Raw genomic sequence first — 11,261 nt, forward strand, 5'->3', positions numbered from 1 at the left:
AATATCTAAATAAAACCATTTGATTCAAAACATTTATCATAATATCGACATAAGAGTTATTAAGTGCGGCAATCTCTGATGGATGTGATGCAATCATGTCATGTCCTTCATTTGATATAAGAAAACCTATAACGTTTAAACATAAAACTGTAAGCACAAAGCTTTGTGAGCTTCCCAAGATACCACATATCATACATAATATAACGGGCCTATTTCAACCCCAGCTGAATGATATAGGTCAAATCATAGTCTTATAATCACTTCCTACCATGGGCCAGATCATGGTCTTTTCATGCATTGTCAATGGCCAAAAGTCTAGTCTTACATACAAGTGTCAGGGGCCAGATCTTGGTCTTTCATGCATTTGTCAGGGGCCAAATCTTGATCTTTCATACCATTGTCAGTGGTCAGATCCTAATCTTTCATACAATTGTTAGGGGTTAGATCCTGGTCTTTCATACAATAGTCACAAAGACAACTAGCATCCTATATAATATAGCGAGAAGACTCACTTGAACTACTCAACAGAATCTCAATAGCACACTTAGCAACTGAACGGCTAACCCAAGCTTCCTAGATCCAAATTGAGACCAATCCTTAGTCAAATACTCAATTCTACCCAAGTTTGACCAAAAGTCAAAATGGTCAACTCAATAGACCACTACGTCGTGGCAAGACCATTGCCACACGATGGTCTGCTTGATTAGAAAACATGATGGAAATTTCCACCACGTCGTGGCAAGGCCGTGGTCACGTTGGCAATTCCATTTTTCCATTCGTTAATACGTTAAGTCCTTTGCTCAAACTTTACAGAAGGCTTATTTGCATTCAAAAGAACCATAAAAATCCTTAATTTATAGGCATGCATGTCCAATACATTCCTTCCCAAAACTAGGTCAGAATGGTGGGAAATAGGGTCAAAACCCTGTGCATGCCATCAAAACAACTTGTGAGTCCATATCTGACACATATAATACTCAAAGGACCTTATTAATCAATAAAGATGCAAACTTTATCACCAAAAACATCTCAAAACTTTCTAACAAGAAGGAACTATCTAAAAAAAACTAGATCCAAAGAAAGTAAGCACCAAGGTTGATACTTTATACCTCCCAATAGTCTACAAGATGTAACGACGTAATTTTTCAAACCAATTTTTCATTTTTAAATCACATAAACTCGTATATTATACTTCATAAAAATCATAAGTGTCTCAAAGTCAACATAAATCCACAACAAAAGTCAAATCCCAGAATCCTCAACATAATCTCGAACACGTGTGTACAATCATGTCGGTGCCTTCCCGCGATCCTCGGAAGTACCAAAAACACATAACACATAACACAGTAAGCATAAAGCTTAGTGAGTTCCCCAAAATACCACATACAACATATTAGCCACTCGAGGCTATAACTCTGTAAGACCCTCCGGTCAATGTGTCTCAGTGGGACCCTCCGGTCCTAACTCTGTAAACTCTAAATACACATAGCATAAATCACACAAGCATAATGCAGTAATATCACAGTACTCAAATAATACATAAGACCCTCTGGTCACACATAGATGCCACTCTAGGCAAAGTATAGTGAGAAGACTCACCTCGTAAGCTAGCTAGTAAAATCTCGTGCTCGAAATCCTCGATCTAGCCTCCGCCTAACATATTAGATAAGCATCTCAATTCAATACCCCACTCTTACTCAAATACATCAAAAGTTCTCTTACACTCTTTCTAACCCTTGGAATGGGTAAAAGACCATTTTACCCCTCTCTTGTCTCAAATGCTCATACTTGACCCAACCATAAAGTCAACGGAAGTCAATACGAAACAACAGTCAAAGTTGACCTGACTCGTCGAGTGCACCCTTGTGACTAGCCGAGTCCACTTGAATCCTCAGAGCTCTTCCTAGGGTTTCACTCAGCTCGTCGAGTTAACCCCCCAACTCAACGAGTTATCACTGGGTTCAGAACGTTGGGGCAACCCGATCCGACTCGTCGATCCATCTCATAGACTCGGCGAGTTAACTCATTCGAGTTTCTCATTTGGGCTCCTAAGGTCAGATCTGCAACTCCAACCTCTAGATCTAGCCTCCTAATACCCAAAAGTCACGTAAAGGTTTGATCTTGACGACCATGCATGGCATATATTGCTCTATATGCCACCACTACTCCATTAATGCTTCCAAAACCCAAAACTCCTTGGTTGATTCACTAAGGCTCTAAACTTTTGGACTCTCTGGACCTCACAAGGTCCAGATCTGAAGTCTAAACTCGAAAAGGGGCTTGATGCATCCATAGCCCCATCAAGAAGGTGTTACAAGCCTTAAATCTCAAGAACTTGAGATCTAATCATCCTACAAGAAAGGTAAAAGCTTTTTACCTCGATCTGAAGCTTGAGACGAAGAAGAAACAGATCCACTGGCCCTCCCTTCTTGATCTTTGAAGAACCTTCCTTCCTCTTCAAGGAAATGAGCCAAAATGAACACAAGATTAGCTATCCTCACCACTCTAGCTCACTATGGACGTTAGGGTTTATCTCAAGGGTGTAAGGGTTCTGGTGAGACGAAATGGAGGCTATAAGTACCCTTAAATAGGTCGCAGGCCTTAGGGTTTAGGGTTCCCTTCAGCAGCGCTGACTCGACGAGTCGCCTCACAGACTCGTCGAGTCCATTCATTAATCCACGTCACCAGTCGCGATTATACTCGACGAGTTGAGGCACCAACTCGTCGAGTCACTCCACAAATCTCAAATTAAATGATAAACTAATATATCTGGGAATCCGGATGTTACACAAGATGATTAGAAGTAGAAGATCTAGGTTGGAAAACTCCTTCTTGATGCTCCAAATGACACCACCTTCTTCAATAATGCACCAAAACACCAAAAATAGATGAGAGGAGAGGGGAGAAGCTCAAGGTATGAAGAGGGAGGCTAGGGTTGCTCCTAAGGAGCTCTAGATGTGGTGGAGACTGATAAAATGCCCTAAAATGTGGAACTTATCTTTAAATACGTTGAAAACCATAAAAATCATGGGTTTGGGCTACACAACGACCACTTCGTCGTGACGTGTTTTCCATATTTTCATTTCAGCTTCAAACAACCATAATTTCTTTGTTTCAACTCTATTTGCGGTGATCTTTATATGCACACGAAGGTATCAGCAAGCCCCACAAATCTATCCAATTACTTTTTACTTGTAAGTTATAACATACCAAACTAAATTCATTAATTCATGCAAGAAGTCCTGAAATATCAAATTTTCCCATTTTACCCTTTTTGGATCTAAAACACAAATCAAGGGCTTAGATCACTTAACTATCATTATCAACATACAATAAGGTCTAAAATTTATTCCCTTTAAGCCCAAGGTCTTTACATGATCGAATCACAGTCCATCATCTCAAAATAAGAAACATCCTGAAACTGGATATTACAATTTTTATTTTGTGTTTTTTATCTATCCAGTTAAAAAAATGTATCCTTATGAGTCTTTCATTTTAATTAAAATGAAAAGTATAAAAGTCAAAACACCTTATTGTTAAGTTGATAAATAAAAATATAAGCGGAAATATCACATCTCATGTTTTATATGTTAGAATAAGCCTCTATTAAAGAATTGAATACAACAATAACAACAACAACAATAAACCCCGAGAATCTCATTAGAATGGGGTAGGGGTATAAGTCGACAGTCATGTCTCCGTTGAATGAAGATCAATTGTGTCACTAAGATGACATATGACATGTACACAACGATAACCTGTAAAATCGGGCAAACAAAGGAAAATTAAGTGACAATGTTCAATAAGACATAAACAATAATATTTCTTAAATAGGTGTACTGATCTAATAACCTGCAAAAAAAGGGAGGGAGTGATAGAGAGTAGTTAAGCAATACATAGATAATCAGAAAAGTGTCATAAGATCATGAAATCTTTATCAACAGCAAAGATCGAGAAAGCAATACACGTTTGGTGGCGAGACTATCCATCAACCATAATGTTTCGCCTCCAAACCACCCTATTTGAGATCATGTCCTTGATAAGAGCAAGTCCCTCCATGTCAAGCCTCACATTATCCCCTCATATTTTTCTAGGATGTACACTCTTCCCCTTGCCCTCAATCATCATTGACTCTACCCTCCTTACTGTTGTTGATGGTATACTCTTTAAGACATGTCCATACCATCTAAAATGTCCTTACCTTATGTTTTTCGTTGATCTGTGTCACTCCAATGAGTTTCTTATAACTATCTTATCAACCAAATTTCTATCAACATTCGGATACATACAACATTACATTCATAATAGCTACTTTGTAAATTTCCCTCCAGATTCAACGAAAATTTTCTTTCACACAGTACTCTAGAGGTCTCCCTCCACTTTAACCAACCGACATTTATGTGATATGAAATGTCTGCCTCTACACCCCATCCTTCAAGGGACATAGAACCTACATACTTGAATTTATCCTTTGAGAAAATAGCAATCTCCCATAAAGTTGTGTCTATTCCTTCATTCGCTTCCCCACTAAAATTGCACTAAAGAAACTTAATTTTAACAGTGTTGATTTGTAACCCTTTATCCTTTAATGTCGCCCTCCATGTGTCCAGTCGGACATCCAAATTGGCCCTCGAATCATCCACCAAGACAATGACATTGACAAAAATCATACAACAAGGCACCTCCCGTGGATCTCACAAAACATATGGTCTAAGATCAATGCGAAGATATAAGGATTAAGAGTCGAACCCTGGTGTATGACGAGTTCTATCAGGAAAGGGTTTGTGTCTCTAACAGGAGTTCAGACACAGGTCGTAGCCCGATAATACATATCGCATATATCCATGACATATCTCATAGGGACTCCTCTAGTTCTCAAGATCCTCCAAATCGCCTTTTGTGAAAGGGTATGTGTCTCCAACACAAAAGAATTGAATAAACAATGTAAAGTACATTTGGTATGTTTTTGTTGAAGAGGTAAAGAATTGAGTATAATGACGGAAAAAATTTTGTCTGGTTACCATAAAGAATGGAACATAGCATTCCTCGTGGAATATTATTCGTTGTCGTGTGTTGATTTTCATTCCATCAGGGATATATGTATGTTTTTTTCTTTAATTCCTTCAGTGAATGAAATTATATATATTTATAATTATAAATTTCTTTTATTTATATATTTTCAATATTATTAATCTTTTTTAAAAATTTAAAACTTTAGTTAATTTTTTTCCTTTTTTACAAAAAAAAAAATATATTTATAACTATAGTTCAAAATTCCATTGCATCTAGTTCTTTTATTTTGGATTTTTTTTTTGTAACATACATAAAATTCATGAAAATTTAAACTTTTTGACAAACCCGAAAACCATCATTGTTTATAAATTTTTTTCAAAATGAGTTCAATATCAGAGTATTCCAAAATCATAAACAAAACATGAGGAGGTGCACGATCAGCCTTTGCCTTCCGGCGAACATCTAAGGTACCTAAAACATAACCCAAAACTGTAAGCCCAAAGCTTAGTGAGTTTCCCCCAAAATACCAATACATAGCAAATAACACGAGCATAATAACAATATACTATGGGCCTAATCAACCATCGGGTTGGAATACCCCATGCCCCTCAACCATCGGGTTGGAATGCCAACATACTATAGGTCCAATCAACCATCGGGTTGGAATACCCCAGGCCCCTCAATCATCGGGTTGGAATGCCAACATGCTATGGGTCCAATCATCCTCGGGATGGAATACCCTAGGCCCTCAACCATTGGGTTGGAATGCCTCTGGCCTGTTGGCTTACGCATAAAGCAGTGAAGCCTCAGCCACCGACCAACCATGTGCACATGTAACAGATAATCATGTAACAGTCTACAGCCAAACACACAAATCTACAGATCACTAAGCATACCAATATCCTAACTACCAGGGTATCGATCTAACAGATCATAACAATACAATAGCATGCAAAATAGGATATCAATCCAATGGGCCGACATTGGTGCCTTCGACCGGAAAGTACAATGAGGACAACTCACCTCACAAGCAACACAAAACTGATAAGGTCCAACTTCAAATCTCAGCTCTCAACTCAAAATCCTACAACCATCAAATGACCAATTCCATCAAAACCCAGAATACTCAAAATACCCTCAAGGTCACACTTGGTCAAAGTCGAAGTCAAAGGTCAAGGTCAACGGCCTGGGTTGATCCAACACGTCGTGTTCCCTTTTTACCACGTCGTGTTCCGCGAACAGTTCCACAGACGAGAAAACTTCAGCCAACACGTCGTGTTTGCCAGATTCCTAACAACTTAAGATATTCAGCTGCCTTTTTGACCCCAAGAGCTCCAAGGCTCAAATCTTGACTAGGAATGTGGTTAGGACGGATAAAGTTTCCAACTTTATCCTTTGGGACCGCAAAAGGGTCCAAACATCCAAACTACATGCTTAACCATGCAAGGGCTTAACCATAAAGTCCTCAATCCCTAAGATTCAAAGTTCCTTCCTTCCAGAAGTGGTTCAACCACCTAAACCTTTCCAAGGATTTATGCTTTTTAAGACATGCGTGTCCAATGCATGTCTTGAACCCATATTAGTTCAAAAAGGGGATTCATGACCTACTTTCTATGCATGGCATCAAAACTTTGGTTGAAACCAGATCCAAGCCACTACACGGTCTCCTTCACATGGAGATTCATATAGTTGCAAACTTTATGAGATCCCCCCCCCCCAATGCATCAACCCATAACAAATAGAAAAGGGGACATATCTCAAGATTTAGTGACTATGAGTGATAAAAAACGGGACTTAGACACTTACAATGGTCCAGGAGAGTGCTACATTGACGTATGATGCTTGCTAGTTGAATCCTTGCTTCCTTCTTTCACCTTCTTCTTTCAAAACACCAACTATCTTCACAAATAGGAGAGGAAAAGATTAGGGTTTCTTCTTGAGCTTGAGAGGGTAGATGGAGACTGAGGGTGGACAAACCCTAGCCCCCATATTCCTTAAATAGGGGAATAAACCCCAGAATATTAGGGGTTCACACACAGCGGTCAACACGCCGTGCCCAGAGGGAAAACACGTGGTGTTGCTCAACCAAAACACGCGTCTTTTAAAGTATAGACACATCGTGTTGGTGCCTCCAACACGTCGTGTCTAAACCCCAAGATTGCAACCACTAGACCAATTATCATGACATGAAAGTGTTGGAAGTACCTGAACATCGGGGTGTTACATTTTTAGATCATAGTTAATTGTTTTTAAATTAGTTGTAAAACATATAAAATGTATTTTGAACCAAATAAAATATGATTATATGTAGTTTATTGATATGCTTAAGATAGTCTAATAAAATAAACTGACTTAAAACATAATGTGTTTATTTTTAACTAACAGTTTCAAATTTATAAAACCTAACTAATTTAACCAACTAAAACACAAATAGGCAATGTACCTAGTCGTGTAATAGTATAGTAAAGTAAGCAGGGTGTTGAACTCAGGGAATATAAATTTTGATAAGAAAATAACTACTACTAATTAAACTAAAGAAAATAGCTATGAATTGAGGGTTTTTATCTAATTTTGCAAGTTCATAAAAACTTAATTTAACACCTTAAATAATCAAGTTAACCACGTGTAACGACCCAATTTTCAAAAGAAAACTTTCATTTTTGATTAGTCAAACACATTCCATAAACCACAAAATTCCAGTACAATTGTTTTCAAAAACCCATGTCAATTACAATTTTATTTCAAAACGTCAGAGTGTCCCATAAAAATACCTGAGAGAGTGCACGCCGCGCCATCACGCCTTGCCCTTGCCCTTGGGCTCAGATGTACCTGAAACAAATCCAAAAACTTTAAGCTAATGCTTAGTGAGTCCCTCAGAGCAAACCTCACACACAATCCATATAACACATATCAAATTAGCTCTAAAAGTTATCTCTACCACATAAGCCATGCATACAACATATAAGGATGCCATGGGCTCCCCCCAGGGTCTTATACCCTCGTGCCATGGGCTCCCCCCATGGTATTTACCAAGGAATGCCATGGGCTCCCCCACATGGTCTTATATCCAACTTCCACGGGCTCCCCCCCGGGGTTTTCCATGCAAATCACATATATAATCAACTAGCATATCATATATCACAGAGGTATCTATCATACTACCTAACACATACATAAACATATAAGGATGCCGTGGGCTCCCCCCATTGTCTTATACCTTCATTACATGGGCTCTCCCACATGGTCTTCACCTAGGAATGCCATGGGCTCCCCCACATGGTCTTATATCCCAACTGCCACGGGCTCCACTCGGGGTCTTCCATGCAATAACATACATAATCACTAGCATACCACTTAGCATAAAGCTAAATATCATACCACATATCTCTACTACAGCTAGTGTACCATATATCATAAAATGGGTCGGCCTTGGTGTCGTAGACCCATTGGTATGGTGAGAATACTCACCTCTCGGATGCTGAACTGACAAGCTAGAATCAGATATGTCCCACGCGCAGCTCCAACTCAACTGCCTATAACCAACATATGATTAACTTGTCATAATCCCATACTTACCCTCAAAGTCAACCCTAGTCAACCCTGGTCAAAGTCAAGGTCAACAATCAAGGTCAACAATCCGTGTTGACCTCAACTCGTCGAGTGCATCTAGCAACTCGTTGAGTTTCTGAGTAATTCATTCACTCGCCGAGTTACTGGTATGAATATTGAATGCTTACTATAATCAGTAACTCACCGAGTCCCTCCATATCCAAAACCGAAAACTCATGAAACCGAAAACTCATGACAACCGAAAGCTCATGACAACCGAAAACACTCGGGAGACCCGAAAACGGGTAAACCCTACTCGACTCGTCGAGTCAGCTAAGGGACTCGACGAGTTCCTTCAGTCTTCTACAAGTTTAGCCCTTTTCAGTGGGATCTAAGGTCCCAAACTCCATATCCAAGCTCTCCTAGCGTATATATCACATAAAGTTGCAAACTTTACGTGCATGCAAGGTCCTGCAAGGCTATTACTTCAAAACTAGGCTTCTTACAAGGTTTTTGTGCATGGAAAATGACTAAACTGCATAAAGGAAGCAACTTTATGTCATATGGGACCTAAAGAGGTCCAGATCTAGAACCATATCCTTGTGATAAGTCCAGATCCAAGTTTGACTCCATTTTGCACCAAGAATGGCCATTTACTTCCAAGAAAGGATATCTCAGCAACTAGAGATCGAGATCACGACTTTATACCTTATGATGCTGGCCAATATGATGTAGATGCTGGATCTACTGTTCCTCTCCTATCTCCTTCTTATTCAAGCTCTAAAGTTCTCCACAATCACCCTAAAATTGCTTACACATGCTTTTTCTTTCACTCAAGAGGGTGCACGGTCGATCTAGGGTTTTCTCTGGTTGATAGAGTGCTAAGGGAGGCCACAAGAGGCAGGACATGTTCTTTAAATAGGGTGCAAATCCTAAAAATTAGGGTTTCTCTCTACAGCTCCTACTCGTCGAGTCGGGCATTCCGACTCGTCGAGTAGGTCTCGATCCTGCATCCACCAGTAATGCCTCTACTCGACGATTTGAACTCCCAACTCGTCGAGTCCATGCACAAAACCTTAAAACTTTAAATAAATTAAGTAATACCTAGAATGGGTGTTACAAATCTCCCCCACTTGAACTAGACTTCGTCCTCGAAGTCTGCTGACCTAAATAAGGTCGGGTAGTGGTCTCACATCTCATCCTCTGACTCCTATGTCCATTCGGAGCCCCTTCGGTGTTGTCATTGCACCTTTACCAGCTTTACTTCCTTATTCTGAAGAACCTTGGTCTTCCTATCTAGAATCGCAACAGGCCTCTCAATGTAGTTCAGGCTCTCATCCACCTGAATGTCGTCTAGAGAGACGACTGCGGCCTCGTCTCTGATACACTTCCTAAGCTGTGATACATGGAAGGTGTTGTGAATCTGGCTAAGCTCATCCGACAGATCCAAGGGATAAGCCACCTTACCCACCTGGGTCGTGATCCTGAATGGTCCAATATACCGGGGCCCTGGCTTGCCCCTCTTCCGAAACCTGATGACTCCCTTCCATGGCGACACCTTTAGTAGCACACAGCCCCCCACCTGGAACTCAAGATCCGTTCGCTGTAACTTTTCTGACGACTCTGCACGACCTGCAGCCGGTCACGCACCTGCTGAATCAGTCTAGTAGTCTTGAGCACTACCTCAGTGCTCCGCATGACTCGGTGTCCAACCTCATCCCAACAAACCGGAGTCTTGCATCTCCTACTGTACAACATCTCAAATGGAGGTCGGTCGATGCTGGCATGGTAACTATTATTGTACGAAAACTCTGCCAGTGGAAGGTATGTATCCCAACTCCATCCAAAATCCAACACACATGCTCGCAACATATCTTCCAGTGTCTGGATCATCCTCTCGTTCTGGCCATCCGTCTGGGGGTGATACGTCGTACTAAAGTGCAACTGAGTGCCCAGTTCCTCGTGGAACGTCTTCCAGAACCTAGATGTAAACCGAACATCTCTATCAGAGACTACCGACACCGGCACCCTGTGTCTAGCCACTACCTCCCGCACATAAATATCTGCCAACTTCTCAGCGGATATACTGTCAAAGATCGGAATATAGTGGACACTCTTCGTCAGTCTGTCTACGATCACCCATATGGCGTCCACACCCCTCGTCGTCCTTGGTAACTTCGTAATGAAGTCCATAGTGATCTATTCCTATTTCCACATGGGAATGGGTAGCGGCTGAACCTTGCCATGAGGCCGCGGATGCTCGGCCTTGACCTTCCTGTAGGTCAAGCACCGCTCCACAAACCAGGCGATCTTCCGCTTCATGCAGGGCCACCAGTAACTCTATCTCAAATCTCTATACATTTTTGTAGCCCCTGGATGTATAGAGAACTTGGACTTGTGCGCCTCCTCCAATATCTTCTGCCTCACTCTTCCAGTAACCGGTACCCATACCCAGCCACGCTGTGTCAAAAGGCCACAACTATCCTTAACAAATAACGGATACTGCCCCCGAACCCCAAATCTAAGATCATGAAGTGAAAGCAAGGGAACAAGAAAGGAAACAGTTCAACTCAAGGGCCTACCAAAAGACAACAAGCTGTAACAGCCTCTACCCCCACTAAATCTACTACCTTGACATCAAGAAAACCATATGTTGGAAACCTTCCAAAATGCAAAGTGCAGCTTCCATCATAATGGAG

The sequence above is a fragment of the Lactuca virosa genome, chromosome 5, assembly GCF_052849685.1.
Source record: "Lactuca virosa cultivar CGN04683 chromosome 5, Lactuca_virosa_CGN04683_v6, whole genome shotgun sequence".
NCBI lineage: Eukaryota > Viridiplantae > Streptophyta > Magnoliopsida > Asterales > Asteraceae > Lactuca > Lactuca virosa.